The sequence below is a fragment of the Lepidochelys kempii genome, chromosome 21 (genome assembly GCF_965140265.1).
Source record: "Lepidochelys kempii isolate rLepKem1 chromosome 21, rLepKem1.hap2, whole genome shotgun sequence".
NCBI classification, from domain to species: Eukaryota; Metazoa; Chordata; order Testudines; family Cheloniidae; genus Lepidochelys; species Lepidochelys kempii.
In genome coordinates, this window is record NC_133276.1 from 7,865,068 (window position 1) to 7,882,811 (window position 17,744).

Genomic DNA, 17,744 nt, shown 5'->3' on the forward strand with positions numbered 1-17,744 from the left:
GTTGGCAGGATTGAGAAAATGTTTCCCCCTTTGTTAAGATTTTTCTTTTTCCTATTTGCAAGCAATAAAACAAGCCTCCAAGGAGTGGGAAAGTGCATGGCGGCCTTGAAAGAGGTTTAGGATTTGGGATCTGTTCCTGTATGTGATTATATTTTTTAAAAGGTGATGTGCAAACACCAGGGGAATTCGGCCCCCAGTAGGGAACTTGTAGAGTTCCATTCCTTCTTGAAGTCTCCCATTGGTTAACGACACTCGTTTCTGTGTTTATTTTCATTCTGGTCCCCTGTTGCGTGACAAGACTGTTTGTATATTACATTTAAGGGAGACATAAGGAACTTATTTATGCATTGTATGTATAGACTGCTTTATCTGTAATGTATATGGATCCTACTGTAAGCCTGGTTAAAATGATAATCAGCATAGCAAAATCCATAATGAAAGAGACACTCTTGCTTTTTTCCTCGTAAAAAAAATCATACCTGCCCTATTAAGAGAAAGTTTTGGTGCTAAATTGGATCATATACAGAGTTATTGTGATTCATTTCCTGTGTGCAGTCCAAAAAAATCAAGCCCAGCCTCTCCCCCCTCTCCTCCCCAAACTGTAAACCCTAAAAATAATAGCAAAATAAAACAGGATTTTGGGAGAGCTGGATAGTGCACTAAATAATCGAATCGAATGAAAACAAAATGTTGGAACTTGACCATTAAGTGTACAGTCAGCCTGAAAAAGTTGCATTATTTTTATTAGCCAGACAATACAGCAATCTGCATCAAATTATAAAGTTGCCTGTCAGCAAAGATCTTAGTGGTAGAGAGATCAAGCTCTAGATTTTCTGTTCTATTCCATGATGTCAATCTCCCCCTGCTGCTCCAGATTTCTGCTGGGTTGGAGCAGGGTGTATATATGTGTTTCTCCTAACTCACAAGGGGCATAGATCAGATTCCTTGTGCTGCTCGACAGGGCTCCTGTTCTTAGCCTGGGGAAGGAATGTGTGTATGTGTGTGTTAGATATTGCATTTTTAAAAAGAAGGCACTTGTCATTTTATTGATCATGTCACAGTAAACTGTGATGTTTTCCTGCTTTTGGAAAGGAATATCCTAGGCCCTGCTCTTGCAAATTCTTATGTATATGCTTAATGGTAAGCACCAGGGTTTAATGGGGCTATTCATGTGCAGAAAGGTAAGCATGCGCTTAACTGTTTGCAGGAGCTATGCTATAGCAAGCTGATATCAGTGTGATCCGATAAATACAACCTTGCTTTTTAATATCAACCGCAGTGTAGCTATTCAAGAGAGAAAAAACGTGATTGGCAAACCAGGCTTTCTAGCCCCACCAATATAACAACAGGGCAGATGAACACTCATTAGCCACCTTACTGTGAATGGATAATGTTAAACAAAAGGCAAAGTGGGATCAGGGAGAACATCAGCAGAGCTTCTGGGTCCTAAAAGTGTCTGCCTTTGGCCTTGTACTTCTGTGGGCAGCCAGTAGAACAGACCCCCCCCCCCCCCCCGTCATATGTTTATAGATAAATAGATCAAGTTTGTGTGTATAATCTGAATACCGGTAATGGATACATTTGTGTGTGTGTGTGTCACTGTAAGGTGTGCTCCCATCAGCTCCATACATGTAGTGGGCCAGATACTCCCAGGGCGTTGTGCAGAGTTCCTGGGGCAGCAGGTAGGGGTAGGGGTGGGGGTGGGGGCTGTAACAGTAGATAGCCAGGCAGCCTCACCCTCCTTACGGGGAGCATGGAGTATGCTAATGCAATGTACCATCTCAGCAGCCTCCCCTGGTGGGATAGGCAGGGTTCTATGGGGCACCAGCTGTGAGCTAAGGATCTCCCTGGCAGAAGCCCAGAGGCTGGGGGTAGTAGGGTCCTGCCCTCCTTTGGGATGAAGCCCCCTGTAATTTACCTATGTCAGCATCAGTGCATCTGGCCCTGTGTGTGCACACATAATACAGAGTCCCTCTAGGCCTGCTCTCCTCTCACTTACACCAGTCTTGATCAGGAGTAACCAGTTTGAAACTGAGATGAAAATCCTCACTGTTATACACAGAGTGGGCCTGAAAGTGTTAGGAGATGGTCCCACTTACAGACCGGAAGGCGGATTTTCCTCTTATTTACCCTTGATGTCAATCGGGTATAGCTGCATCAAAGCCATGGAGTCACTGGTGTAAATGAAAGGAGAGCGACCCCCTGATTGGTTTCTAGCAGCTCCGTTTGGTCTGCACTTGGCGCAGCATTGCTGATGCATAACAATGTGTGTCCAGCCCTTGGCCAGGTTGCTCGGTCTGACTTAGGCCTGGGATGTCTGAAGGCACGTGGGGATTGTGCAGGGTCCTTGCCACTGCAGCCACCATCAAACCCAAGAGAATCATGAATGGTTTAATTGTTGAGCATTCTCCAGCTGATTTCTGCTGCAAGAATGAACGTGCCAGGGAGAGGTTGACTAGCGCTGTACAAGCAGGAAATGGAGATTGGAGAACAGCTGAAGGGACTGTCTCTGTAACTGTGGTTTAAACTTGGCTTCAGCTGATTTTTCTCACACTCTTGCCATGACTAGATCTGTCTGGGTCTAGCTGTGCCACCCAGCTTCAAAATTCCCTTTCCCAGGCCCTTACCCTGGCACCGTGCTAACTGCACAGGCCTTTCCCCAGGGCTGCAGAGGGGCGATGGTATTTGCAGAAACTTGGAGAGGGGCGGGGGGGGGGGGCAGAGAGGGAAGGAAGGAGTACTGGCCAACTCCTACATCACTTTCAGTGCTGCCCAGCGGTAGTTCCTCTGTGGGATGCCGCAGGCTGCTCTGTGAGGTGACTCTATAACCCAGGCAGAGAGGATAAAACAATCATTTCATTGGCAATGGGCTTGTGTTACTGGGGGGTGGGGCGAGATTTTGCAAGTACCTTTTTCTTCAAGGGTTGTGGGATGCTTTATTTGGGGAGAAAGAACTCCACCTGCATAAGGACTGCAGCTGTAGATTCACCTTACAGGGGTGATCCAGGAGGATCCACCAGATAGTGACTTCCAATGCAAGCTCCTTCACAGGATACATCGTCCTTGCTAGAAGTGTGTAGGAAAGGATCAGACATCCAAAGGCAAGGAGGCACAGCGAGCTCCAGAGGGGAGCCAGGGAGATAGAGATTATGTTTATAAAGAGGAGAGAATTCACTCTCATTTGTGCTCAGGGAGAGGGAGGAGCAGGCCTGAGAAGCATAAAGCACCAGCCTTCACCTTGTGGGCTGCAGGTTCTATCTATCCTACAGCACCGAGTCTGAGTAGCCTCATTCCCAGCAGCAGACAGTAAACGCTGTCCCCAGGGCCTAGTACTGGCAGAGTCAGTAACTGCAAGTGCACCAGAGTCCAGGCATGAGTCAGTCCTGTCTTGCTCAGAGCTGCCAAGGTTTCAAACCCCTTGTAGGGGAGGGAACAGGCCTGCAAGGTGCACCCAGTTTGCAGCTGCTGCTTGTGTCAGGTGAGCTCTTCTGGCTCTTCCTGGATGCCTGTTCTTAATCGGCACCTGTTACCGTGTGGTGCTGGATCAGCTATGTAAACATGCTTCTGGAGGGGGGTGTAGCCCAGATAGCTAATGCAACTGCTTGGGAGCTGTTTACAGTTCAATGGCTAATAGCCTTTCTGTCCTAAGCACCTCCTGAACATTCAAGGACTCGGCTCTATCAAAATCCAGAGGGGCTCTGAGAAGGGATACAAGACTGCTGAGGGCTGCAGAGAGTGGAAATACCATTGGGGTATGTGTATGTGTGCAGACAGCCACACGTAGATCTGATTTATTAAGAGTAATTAGGGGTAAGGGTGACTATTGATGTATCAGAACCCAGCAACCAACGTGCTGAGCTCCTCTGACAATCTGTCCATACACATCACAATCGCAGCTGAGCTGTCTTGAAAATCCCAATCTGATTTTGAGTGCTGATCACTTGAGAATCTGGCCCAGAGCTCTTTTGAGCCTCTGCCCCCTGGATGTGCCCTTTGCCTGAGGCCACGGTCGAGGGAAGGGGCCTTCCCCAGCTGTATGAATTGACATATGCCGTGGAGCTACAAACCAAACCGAAACCCTTGCACAGGAAATGGAAGTGGGTGCGTTGCAGAAGGTTCTGGCTTATCGTGGGCTTTCAGACACCAAGTGTCATTGCAGCACCAGCGCACTTGAGGACAGAGATGAGAGACCGCCAATGTATAGAAAATGTGGAAAGGGGGAGAAGGCCCCGTTTCTGCTGATTCTAGCCAGGCCTGCCCCATGACAGATTGGACACCTTTGAGGTCTTGACGTGTCACGTTTGCACGATGTGCCACCAGGCTCCTGGGGCTGATGTACCCCAGTGTAAATGGAGGCTATGTAAGTTAAGGTGAAGTCACGGCTCCTCTTTTGCACTTGCTCCCTTCCTTGCAAGGGTGCAGAGTCAAACTGGGGGGAAGGGAGGTTCAGAGGGAAATGGGCTTCGCCTGATCCCCATCGTACTAATGAGGGGCTTGGCAAATGGTCCCCTCCTCGGCACTCTCTCCTAGGCTGCAGTAACCTGATCGCTATGCAGCAGCATCTCCCTAATGCAAGATTAGGTTCCCCCGTGCTTCCCATCCTGCTCAGCACATTGCACCTTGCACCTGTCTGTGCAGCATTCTGCACCAGTGCAGCGCAGAACTGACCTTACCGGAGCTGAGTGGGTGGGCAGAACATCCAACATTCCCAAGAAGCCCCCCAGCCCACCGAACAGTAGGTGAGATGGCCCTCTGTCTAGAGTTATAGGTTTGAAGGCCAGAAGGGATCTTTCTGATAATCTAGTCTGACTTCCCGCATAACCCAGACCAGAGAACCTCCTGCAGTGACTCCCACATCCAGCCCATACCTTGTGATTGAGCTAGAGCATGATTTTTGAGAAAGGAGTCTTGTCTTGACTGAAAGCCTTCCAGCGATGGGGCCCGGAAGTTGTGTCTTCTATTAGTTACAGTGGTAGGTGGCATAAGCCCCCATCTGTGCTACAAAATTGAGAGACCTCGTAGTTAGAACTTAGTAGGGTCTCCCCTGAGTGACTGACCTAAACCATATGATGGACCCTCACCACAGCAGGAGGTGGGAGACTTGGACCGAACGTGGGGCTATATATAAATATAAACCCTGCTCCACCTGCCTAGTCACAATTGCCCCTCACTCTGCTTTCAGGCTTGTTTGGCTTTGATCACAGGGAGCTGCTCAGTTGCAAGGCCACTGGGCGATGCAGAGTCCAATCCAGATGTGCTGGAAGCCTCCCATCTCTGTCTATCCATCGCTCAGGGGTTTCCCGTCCTGTCCTCACCAGCTACCCACCTTCCCGCAGCAGGATTTCCTCCCGAGGGTGGAAATGCGTAGAGAAATGATGGAAGAGCCTGTGTCATCAGCAGCTCCACATCCTGCCTGCCTGATCCAGAGGGCCTCGGACTGAATTGGACTCAGCACCGCTATTAATAGGAAACATCGTGCCTTAAAGAGGAAGAAACACATAATGCTCCAGATTGGAGGCAAACTGCTCTCTATTCCCCGGGCACCTTCCCGTCAGTGTGCATATATAGCGCAATGCAGGAGAATATCTGGATTGCTTTAGCATAGCACAGTTCCCAACGGAAAGGTCTGATCCTGCTCGATGTCAGCACTCACAATGCCTCGTGGCTTCAGAGGGAGCTCTACACCTTGCCGGATAGCACACAAAGGCCTCCGGCTCATGGCAGGGAGTCTAAAGCCATGGGCCAAGATTTCCAAAGGGCAGCTAGTGATTTTGGGTGCTCCACCTGAGACCATTTAAAGGAGCCTGATTTTCAAGGTGCTGAGCACCTGCCCTCTGCAAATCAGGTCTGTTATAAGGTGTCACAAGTGGGGTCCTGAAAATCCCTGGTCACTTTTGAAAAGTAGGCCAGAGTATGTAGGGCAGAGGGAAAAGGTGTCAGGGACACAGGTGGGTCAGGGGATGGCTGCTAAGGCTGGATCTATTCCACACTCACGTGAGCCTCTGAAATGTTGTCGTAATTCATCGATTCAGAAGGTTTCCTGCAGTCCACAGAGAGATGTTGCCAGAGTGGCAATTAGCACCTAGATAGCTGCAGTGATCAGTGCTGTTTAAATAGCTCTGATAGAAACTGACATGAGGCAGGTGGCCCTGTTGCAGATCCTGTTAGTTTCACTGTTGGAGAGGGATTGTGCTGGGCAGGGCCGTTAGAAATCTACAATCATGCATTCATTGATCAGTGGACACAGTCAGAATAATTGAAGCCAGAGCACTGTCCAGTAACATGGGCCCCACACACCAACTGGGGAAAAATGGTTTGTACAACTGGTCATTGGGGTTTGCAAAATCTAAGTTCTATTGTACGTACCAACAGCCACCCTATGCGTTTTCAGTGTAACGGTGCTCATCTCAGAGAAATAGCTCTGTGTAGCGAAGCCCGTTGGCAACAACCAGCTGCAGGCAGGCCCATCTCTGATCCAGTTTTGAACAGGGGCTTACCACTGAGACGTTCTGGGGTGTAGCTGGCCCCGAGGGGTGGTCAGGAGTGTACAATTTGTTGGGAGGAGAGCTGCTCGGAATTTCTTTTTTGCTGCCAAAAGTCTGGACCGAAAGGAAAATTCTTTCCTCTCCACTGACATTTTTCTCTCACATTTTGGTGTTTTCATTGAAAACTGATTTGTATTCTTTGTTTAAAATTTTGGTTGCCAGAAGCGGAAATGTTTCTATATTTGGGTTTTTGTTTTTTAAAAAAACTGAAAGACTTGAAAAATGTCAGTGAAAACCCAAGAATGGACAATTTTTAGGGTGAAATTCTCCTTTTTGTTGCAAAGGCCGTTTTCTGTTCAGTATTCGGATGGAGAATTTTTGACCAGCTCCACCCCCAAGTCCTCCAGATGTTGTTGTTATTGTCCGGGGCCCCCTTCATGTAGTTCAAATCATTCCTTACACTGGATGTTCCTTAGACTCCCTCTCTTTGCTCTCCCCATTCAGGGCCTGACCCAAAGCCCATCAATGGAAATTTTTCTTTTGCCTTCCATGGGTTTTGGATCAGGCCTTCATTTCCTCTCACCTTCCTGCCCCCCTCCCCGACTCCCTCTGTCTCTCTCCCTCCCACCCCACCCTCACAGTACACCTCTTTTTGAGCCAGAGGTGCAACTTTTCCATGTGTTACCAATACATAGGGTGACCAGATAGCAACTGTGAAAAAACAGGACCAGGGGTGGGGGGTAATAGGTGTCTATATAAGAAAAAGTCCCCGAAAACGGGACTATCCCTTTAAAAACGGGACATCTGGTCACCCTACCAATACATGCATCCCACTCTCGGTTGCAGATGAAATGCAGGGAGTATGTAAGCAAAGGCCACCTGGGCACTGAGTGCTTGCCCTGCTAAACCACACTCACGTTAAACTACGGGCCTGGATACATCTCTTCCTTGAAAGCTCCTGCTATTTATTTGTTTATTTCCTTGCTTGAGGGGACATTCCGGCAGGAGGTCTGTGAGCTGCTCCTAGGGTGTTCAGATGTCCCGATTTTATAGGGACAATCCCAATTTTTGCATCTTTTTCTTATATAGGCTCCTATTATCCCCCACGCCGTGTCCCGATTTTTCACATTTGTTGTCTGGTCACCCTAGCTGCTCTGGCTGTAGCAGACTGCTCTGTACAAGTCAGATCCCCCTCTCAAGGTGCTGTCCCTGTCCTGTGGCTTTTCCCACAGGGCTTCGCCTTGATCTACGCTTAAGGCACCAGGCTAGGTCTCAGGAAATCTGTGGTCACTTCCTGGCTCTGCCTGTGTGACCAGTTAGCCTTTGCTTCAGTTCCCCATTTGCAGAATGGGGAGAATTACCCTTCTTTTCTCCCAGCCTGTGTCTACTTTGATTCTAAGCTGTGGGACAGGGACTGCTTCTTACTATGCATTTGTGCAGTGCCTAGCACACTGGGGCCCTGTTCTCAGGTGGGGTCTTTACGTGCTACGCCACTCCTGTAATACAAATAATATGACTACTAGTGTCTGTCCCACGTGAACCTAAGGTTATCTCGCATTTCCAAGCCCCAGAGATGCTGAATCAGATCCGGAGCAGGAAGGTATGGGAAATGCTGCCTATGCTAAAGGAGCAAATCCCAGCAGGTTTAGCTGGGTCCTTCACTTCGGGTACAGAGGGTTGTGAATCTAAATGCCCTCCACCTTGGAGGGAGTTTGGAGCTGCTCTTTGGCTTACAGCCCCATCACTAACTCTGAGTCTCTATCCCATGTCAGGGTTCTCTGGCTGGTGGAGAGGCGTTGTGTTCCTGCTTGCTCTGCTCCTTCGCCATTCTCCAGTTATTCATATTACAAGAGACTCTAGAGACTGGAACCCCATTGTGCAAGGTGCTGTACATGCACACAGTAAGAGGCAGTCCCTGCTCTGAACAGCTTACAATCTAGATAGATGAGCCAGACCAAGGAAGCATTCCCTCTACACACACGCGCAACGTCACAGGTTAGGTACCGAGAGGTGAAGTGACTTGCCCAAGATCACAAAGTGAGCAAGTGGCAGAGCTGGGACTAGAATGTAGCTCTCCTGCCTCCCAGCCTGGTGCTCTATCCACTGGGCCATACTGCCTGCGAGAGGCCTGCCCTGGGAATGACCCTTATAGATGCAGTAGCCAAGGCAGAATGCCGCCAGCTCCAAGCTGCTGGCTGGGAATGAGGCTGCGCGGATGCAGTTAAGGTGGGTGTTGTAGGATAGCTGGAAGCTGGAGCCTGATGGAAAAGGCACTGGACTTCACCTTTCTCAGGCTTGCTCCTCCCTCTGTCTGGTTATAAATGGGTGTGAATTGTCCCCTCTTTATAGGCATAGCCTCCATCTCCCTGACTCCCACAGGCCTCCCTCCGGGGCCTGCTCTGCCTCCTTGACCTTGGATGTTTGATGCCTTCTCAGATGCTTCAAACGTTTCTGCCTCTGAACAGCAGCTGTGGGAGAGGGGAAAGCCCACGTTGCACATCGCTCTGCAAGCATCCAGGGGCTCTCTCCAGGCAGATGTGCCTGCATTGACTCCCCCTTCCTAGCTAAGCCAACATGAGCATCGTCTCCCAGTCCCTACACCAGAGCCTCCATCCGCTGTATGTGCTGCATCTGCTCCAGGGCTGAGCAAGAGGCGTGGGGACTCGCTAGAGAGTTCACTCTGCTGTGAATTCCCACAGATTTTTGCACAATTTTCTGCTTGGTTTCCCTTGTCCCTCCCCGGAGTGGAGCAGGTGGTGTTCAGTTGCTGGGAGCGGAGCGGGCACACAGCAGGCTGTTCGCATTTGGGCTGGTTTAACCCTTAACGTGTGCAGATGCATGTCTGTGTACCAGATGGGTGACACCCATCCTCATCCCCCACCCCCTCTGATGCTCATCTCTTTGGACAGGGTTAAACTCATCCTCCCTGGTTCTGTGCTGTCTGACCAGGAGCTGGGTTGCTTGGTAAACCGGATAATGTCACTCCGGTTGCGATCCCACCTCTGCCCTTCTGGCTTTGCTGCTATTCCAGGGACGCAGCTATGTGTTGCCCCCCCCCCCCGGCCCCCTTCCCCCCCGTGGCATCTCCGTAATCCCCACTGGAAGGCAGACATGCCATGGCATACAATGGGATCACTAATGCAGCAGGTGCAGCTAGCAGGGTGTAAAGAAAGGCTGAAAGAGAACAAAAGTGTCTCTCCAGTCCTTTTAAAATTGTACCTGCCATTGACCTGGCCCCATGCGCTTGGATACTATAGGTGGGGGGGGGAATAGAAAGTCCTGAAATAGAGAGCGTGAACACAATATCTTTGGTGGGATAACAGCTCCTAATGCTTTGTTACGATGCACCCACATTCCAACCACAGACAGCAACTATGAGGGGGGAAAGTGGCTCCTGGTTGGGCTGATTGATAGCAAAAGGGAGCAGGAGAGGAAAATCAAAGTGAACGTCGAACAGGCCATAGGTCTAAAGAAATGGGGTGATTCTGGACTTTGGTGATGGGGATTTAGAACCATTTACCAGTAGGTCGCTGGTTTGAATCCAGGATCATGTTGGTGGCAAGCAAAATTATTTCCATCGGATAACTGTGGGGTGAGCCATCTGGAATCAGCTTTGCAGGTGTCGGTCCAATTCCCATCTTCACAACCCCCCTGCCCCCGAATTTCTAATAAGTACATTATGGAACCAAAGCCACTGCCATGACTGCTGGCTGCGGAGGGAGCACGTCCCTCTTGGTCATTTTCCCCGGCAGTGCAAGGCGCAGGCGTATTGGCAGAAGGCGGTGTGGGGGAAGTTTGCCTTGCAGCCATCTGTGCTGTACCGGAGGATAGCTAAGCAATGGTTCTCAACCAGGGGTAAGTGTACCCCTGGGGTACACAGAGGTCTTCCGGGGGTACATCAACTCCTCATCTAGGTATTTGCCAGGCTACATAAAAAGCATTAGCAAAGTCAGTACAAACAAACATTTCATACAGACAATGACTTGTTTATACTGCTCTGTATACTATACACTGCAATGTAAGTACAATATTTATATTCCAGTTGATTTATTTTGTAATTACATGCTAAAAATGAGCAAATCAGCAATTTTTCAGTACTAGTGTGCTGTGACACTTTTGTATTTTTATGTCTGATTTTGTAAGCAAGTAGTTTTTATGTGAGGTGAAACTTGGAGGTACGCAAGACAAATCAGACTCCAGAAAGGGGTACAGTCATCTGGAAAGGTTGAGAGCCACTGGTCTAGAGGATGTCAGTACCCAGGGCTGCAGATCTGGGACCTCTAATCAGCATGAAATGATTTCTCTGTAAATCTCCTTGCAGGACATGTGGGAGAGGACTGACTCTTCTGAGACACCCAAGATGTAGAAAGGAAATGCTCCTGTTGGAGCGTGTGTGTGTGTGTGTGTGTGTGACAGAGAGAGAAAGAGAGAGAGAGGAGTGGGGTGTGTGGTGGTGAACTTTCCCCTCCGTGTGTCTGAAAGGCCTGCTGCTCCAAGCCATAGGGCTGCCTCCTTGTGCATCACACCAGCTGTGCAAAGCAATCAGTTCAGCCATGCATAGCAAAGAGAAAAGGGGGCTGGGCCTTTCTTCCCCCCCACTGCCCCGTTAGATTTTCAGCATGGTTCTGTCTGCCTCACTGCCTCCCCACCAAGCCCCTCTGCCTATGCCCTTGGTCAACCCTTGAGGGTATCTGTCTGTTAATTTACAGTATCATGTGTGCTAGGAGGAATCCATCTGCACGCAAGGGGATGGGGGTGGGGTCTGGATGGTCCCCTGTGACGCGGCGCTGGGTGGCCAAACATTGCTGTAGATCTGGGTGAACCATGAGCAGCGAACAGCTCATTAGACAATTCCTCAGCCCCTTGCTCCATTCGCTAATTACCTACAAACAGACTTAGGGTCAGATTTTCAAAAGGGCTCAGCCCCCAGCAGCTCCCGCCGAGGACAATGGAGAATCCACCCACCCCCTGACCCGTGCACAGCGAGAACAATGCGGGCTGCTGAGGGCTGCACTCTTTGGAAAATCTAACCACTTGATTTTGATGCCACAAATGGTTCATGCCGATGGGTTTCAGTCTCGGAGTCGCTATTCGCTGCCTAAATCACATGGTATGGTCTCCGCTCCTTGGATTAGACATTTCTACCAATAATAGCAACCTCCCCAGTTGCACTGGATAGGATAAAAAATAGATATCCTCATGCTTCAGGGCTAAACTGACCACTAACTGAGTGGGGTCAGGAAGAAACTTCCCATCTGGGCAATAAGAAGAAAAGGAGGACTTGTGGCATCTTAGAGACTAACCATTTTATTTGAGCATAAGCTTTCGTGAGCTACAGCTCACTTCATCAGATGCACGAAAGCTTATGCTCAAATAAATTGGTTAGTCTCTAAGGTGCCACAAGTCCTCCTTTTCTTTTTGCGAATACAGACTAACACGGCTGCTACTCTGAAACCTGTCATCTGGGCAGTCTATTCCCTAATGCTCCATGAAGAGGTTTCATGAACAGCTGGTGCTGGGCACTATCAGAGGCAGATACTGGACTGCATGAATCATGGGCCTGATCCAGCATGGCAACGTTATGGGCCTGATCCAAAGCTTGTTGATGTTGATAATGGAAAGACTTCATTGGATCACTTAATCAGGTCCTATTTATGTAGCAGCCCTGTTGGGGGAAGTTCACTTGTAATAGAAAGGCCAGTAATAATAAACGCATCCCTGCCCTGTGCATTCTGTGGCAGGCCTGTAATGGGCCAGATGGGAGGGCTGAGTTTGTATTCTCTGACTGGCAGACAGAGTTTTCATATTTCGGGGATCCCTTGGGCTGGAAAGGAAAAGTCCCCATTAACTGCACTTCGGCAGCAGCATCCACTTTGCTTTCAGTGCCCTTGGTTTTTGCTTCTCAACCTGTTGTTGTGTTCAGCAGAGGCTGGTGCTGGAAATGAAATTTCCCTTCCCTTGGGCAAAAAACCGTCAAACACTTAGGTCTCGATCCTTCTCTATTAAAATCAGTGAAAGGGTTGGTTGTTTTTTCCCATTGACTCAAATGAGATGGGGATCAAGCCCACACTTTTCTAGCCTGGCAGCAGGTGCGCTTCGTCCGAAGGGTACCAGGTATGGTTATTGGCCCAGCACTTAGGTGTGTTTCAGTTATTGTATATGAAATAATAATAATACCTACTGCTTACCAAGCATTTTTCATCCATAGATCTCAAAGCACGTTAGTATCAATATCCCCATTGTATAACTGGGGAAATTAGCTGTAAGCTCTTCCGGGCACGGACTGGTCCTAGCGTGATGGTGCCCCAGTGCTGAGTGGAATGTTTGTTATGTGCTATTTTGTATTGCACTCAATCAAGGAATTGTAAGTGACACCAGTTCATTCCAGTTTAACAACCCGCTCATAAATATACATGTTCAGTAGCTTCGAAACCTCAGTAAACATGTTATTCTTCATAATCAGCTGGTACTTAACAAACAACTGCCTTTTATAGCATAACAAAGAGCCTTACACCTGCTCTCTATACATATTTTGTACTGGTAGAACTATTAGCGAGGATGATTTTTATTTAGTTAGTTAGTTAGTTTTTTAACTGGAATAGTTATCAGTACAGCCCCTAGGGAGGACGCCGCTACACGATTAGAAAGATGCCTCATACCAGCATAGCTCATTCCGCTTCCTGTACAGGAATAAGCTATACTGGTAAATGCTTTTTTATGCCAGTAGAATTGCATCCACGCTCAGGGAATTGTATTGCTTTAACTACACCAGCGTAGTTGAAGCGGTACAACTTCTGCATGCCGACAAGCTATGATAGACTTAGTTTAAAGCTCCAATGAGTAATTCCTCCCCATCACCCCCACCACCCCGGTGGCCCAGAGCAATTGCATTTGAATTGCAATAAGAATTCTAAACATGAACGGCCAAATTCATCCTAGATACAAATGAACAGAACTCCATTAAGGTCCCTGGAGTTGCACTAGTTCACACCAGGACTGGATTTGATTCAAAATGTTTAAAACCCAAATCAACGTAAACATGTTTTACAATTTTTCAGAAGGGTTTTATTGTTATCGTTCAATCGTTTATTGTAATCGTTAATTGTCATTGTTCAATTAAAATCCCATATGTTTGTTTTCAGACTCAATGCTGCTGTTGAAAACCACGAAAATCCAGGCCTTGAAAGATGGGATTTTGAAACCCCACACTAAAGTCTCCCATTCCTCTCCCTTTTCCTGAGCCTGATCTGTTTAACCATGTATCTTTCCAGGGGTTAAATCTACCTGTGGGTCTCTTCAAAAATGCCATTGGCCATTCTCTCATGGTTACACAGGAAAGTGCATTTTAAGCTCTTTTTATTGGCCTTCTGGGCTTTGAGCCTTTAGGGTTCATGTTTTCAAGATCTTCCTCACAACCAGGAGGGCTAGGAGCTCCCTTTTCCGCTAAATGATAGCTGAGAGTCTCACCTAAATCACATGACTCCGGGCACTGAGGATTTAAGAGAAATACCAACTATTGCAGGAGTCATGATAAAATCATGAGAGTTGGCAACACTAAATTTGGAGACCTTCGACCGGGGTCCTAAGATGCTGAACTTGCAAAGCACTTGGGCGTGCGCTTAATTTTAAGCATGCAAGTAATTCTACTGAAGCCCAATCTGACCCCTCATTGCTATGCTTTGTGGGCTCAGGGCCTTGCTCCTGCTAACAGGCTTGGTTTGTACGACACCATCTTAATGAACATTTGCAACATGCTTTGTTCATGTGAAGAGCTGGATAGCAGCATGGGCTAGTTTGTCTTTATCTCCCAGTAGTCTTTCGTCAGAGAAAGTTTAGGACTAGACCCTCATGGGGCATCTCAGTAACGCTGTGCTTGTGCTGCTGATATGAGATTCAAACCTAGTCACTGGGCTTGGCTCTGAGCTGCGGATGCCGAGAAGGAAATGGGGTTAAACTTTAACCATAAGACGTGGGAGGGATTTCAGTGCACAGGAGTGAATTTCACCCTAAGTACCTATCCCTTCTCAGCCAGGCCACAGGCCTGCATGGTAATATGCAAGCACTGGGGAGTAATTCTTTGGGAGGGGGCACAGAAAGTATTGATTTAAAGACTCTCCTAGATCTGACGTGACCCTGACAAATGCTAGGAAATTCAAAGTCAGAAATCTAGTCTTTTATTGTTATTTTCTTTTATGGAGGAAAAAATTGTTCTTCTCTGTTCCTTTGCAGTTTGGTTCCAGCTCCTTTCACTCCTAGGCTGAGACCTCACCAGCCAGATTTCAGACCTATGTAATTTTTTAAATAGCTTTTTGGGAGGAGAGAGAGTTTCTAATGGAAATGCAGACGGATGCTTGCCTAACTGGCAAAGAATAAGCAAGGCAAATGACAGGCTTTTTCAGCAGAGCTGAGACTTGGAGAGAACAAATGGAAATGGGAGGTGGAAAAAGACCTATTAGATTTTCTAGCCCATCACTTCGGCAGTGCAGAACTTGCTTGAATCTCTAAGGCATTGGCTTTCCATGGGGGGCAAGCAGGGGAGTTAGTGGAGGAGGAGCCAGCTCCCATGTCTAATGGAAGCCTATCTAGGGCCACCTTCTTTTAAACAATGAGATCTACCCCTATGCAGAGGGCTTTGCTCGCACAAGACTGAAGCACCACTATGCTGAACACTTTACTGGTTCTTAGGCCTCACTCTGGCCCTCTGTGCAGGGGTGAATTTCACCGGCTCATGGTTGGCTTTTGAAAGCAGCCCTCAAATACTTCATTCTGCTGTCTGTACTTTGGAAATCTGGAAAAAGACAGGTTTCAGAGTAGCAGCCGTGTTAGTCTGTATTCACAAAAAGAAAAGGAGTACTTGTGGCACCTTAGAGACTAACCAATTGGAAAAAAACAACAACCCCAAACCCTTCAGTTTGGGTCCGTAGAAATGTTTCTGTAATTTTGAAATGTTTCATTTTATTCGATAACTTTTTATTTAGATTTTTTGGATGTTATAATTACCTTAAATTTCAAAACAAAAAGTCATTTGGAACCAGAAGACTGGACTTTTTCATTATATTCATAGATTCCAGGGCCTGGAGGGACTGGTGTCATCATCTCGTCAGATTCCCTGAAGAACACAGGCCAGGGGACTTGCTCAAAACAATCCCTTTTTGAACTAAATAATTCCAGACTGAAACACTTGGACAATTTCAAAATGTTTTGCAAAAACATTTTCAAGTCAAAAAATTCACCAGAACTGACCCTTTCCTGTGAAAAGTTTCGGTTTTGATGAATCAGCATTTTCGGATGGAAAAACGTGTTGTCAAAAAAATTCCCAACTAGCTCTGCCCCAGAGCAATGTATGAAACAGGAGAGGGGGCCGTATGTTTCTGCTGTGAGGGCAGGTGTGACTGGGTTGAACCCACCTTGCTTCTTTCAGCAATGTCTCCTCTCTTGATTCTTTTTGTGAGATCTCACTGGACCTGATCTGAAGGCCAATGAAGCCACTGGGAGTTTTTCCCACTGAGTGCAGTGGGCTTTGGATCAGTCCCCCCAGATTTGTCCCATACTGCTAGGCCTGTGCCGGGCGTCTTCAGATAAATACTAAGCACTGCTTTAGCTGCGGTCTGGAGGGTGACCAGGAAAGATGCTGAGGCAACCAGAACACAGATGGTGTTAGAACAGTTTTTTGTCTGGCTTTTCAGTTCCCTTTATCCTCTGCTGTTGCCCACACACATGTGCATGTTGCTTTATACAGGGCTCCTCTCACAGAACGGCAGACACTCTTACACTGATCTTACTGACCCGGCTCTGCATTTGCTTATGACTCGGCAGCAGAGGAAAGCTGCTACACAAACTATTTTAAGAAGGCATCCGTAGAAAGCCACTGGAGTCTGAGGAGCTGGGGGGTACGGTCTTGGTTATGTCACATCCCACACGATCCTCTTCATGGCCAGGTTACTGGCTGCAGGAGGAAGTTTATTCTGCATGTGGCATGGCCTAGCTCTATGATTTCAAGTGGGTTTCTCGAGGGGTTGCTGTTCTCTCCCCTGCTTCAACACCAAGTCGAAGTGCAGGCAGTTCATCGCTGCACCTGGCTGTGACTCAGAGGACCGCTCCAGGCAGGTTTTAGCCCTGACTTTCTGACCACTGTATCCCACTGTCCCCTGCATAGTCATTCACACTGTGCTTTGCCTGTAGCATATGTGCCTGATGGGTGCCACCCCACAGCCTGGGAGGAGGGCGGGCCGCGTGTGTAATGAGATCATGCTCGTCCTCCAGGAGCCCTTACCTGACAGCTCTACAACTATTTGCATGAAGAGACTACCTGTAGTCAGTGCTCGATTTGTAAGGAAAGAGGTGCCAGGGCTCATGCAATTAGGTGCTGGGGCTCAAGTCATTTTTTTACATTCATAACTGATGCTGCAAGCCCAGAGGTGCCGGGGCTCTGAACTGCCCAGCCCAGAGGTGCCGGGGCTCTGAACTGCCCAGCCCAGAGGTGCCGGGGCTCTGAACTGCCCAGCCCAGAGGTGCCGGGGCTCTGAACTGCCCAGCCCAGAGGTGCCGGGGCTCTGAACTGCCAAGCCCAGAGGTGCCGGGGCTCTGAACTGCCCAGCCCAGAGGTGCCGGGGCTCTGAACTGCCCAGCCCAGAGGTGCCAGGGCTCTGAACTGCCAAGCCCAGAGGTGCCGGGGCTCAGCCCTGCTGATAGTGTAACATCTCCCTCTCTGCTACACACCAATTATGAAGGTTCCTTTACCTCCCCACTCACCCAGGATACAACTGATAGCGAAAGCTGATGGAGTTTTGCCCATCTCTTATTCAGATCAGCATCCAGACTCCTGGCTGCTCATCTGACACTTCTGAGCCTGGCCCGCTTCCTGTTTCAGAAATGTTCAACTACAGTTGGCTGAGAAGATGTTATTTTCCTGTGAAAAACAGGGACAAAACAGACTTTTTTGGGTCAACATTTTTCTTTGAATTTTTTTCAGGTTTTCACCCAAAAACTCAAAAGGCTGAATTGTTCTTCGCTATAAAATTGAAAACGTTTCAGTTGCCAAAGCTCCAGAATGTTCCATATTCCAGAGCTGGCAGCTGGACTCCTGTGTCCAGTTCTGGTGCCCACAAGTGAAGAAGGAGGTTGATAAACTGAAGAGGGGTCAGAGAAGAGCCATGAGAATGATTAAGAAAACCTGCCTTACAGTGATGGCCTCAAAGACTCAATCAATTTAGTTTAACAAAAAGAAGATTTAAGGAGTGACTTGATTAGTCTATGACT

At 48.1% G+C, this 17,744-nt stretch overlaps 1 protein-coding gene across 2 annotated transcripts in view; it reads left to right on the plus strand.

The window, feature by feature from the left end:
* PIK3C2B (phosphatidylinositol-4-phosphate 3-kinase catalytic subunit type 2 beta) overlaps window positions 1–17,744 on the plus strand; it is a 78,469-nt gene that overhangs the window by 4,412 nt on the left and 56,313 nt on the right. The window lies entirely within an intron of this gene.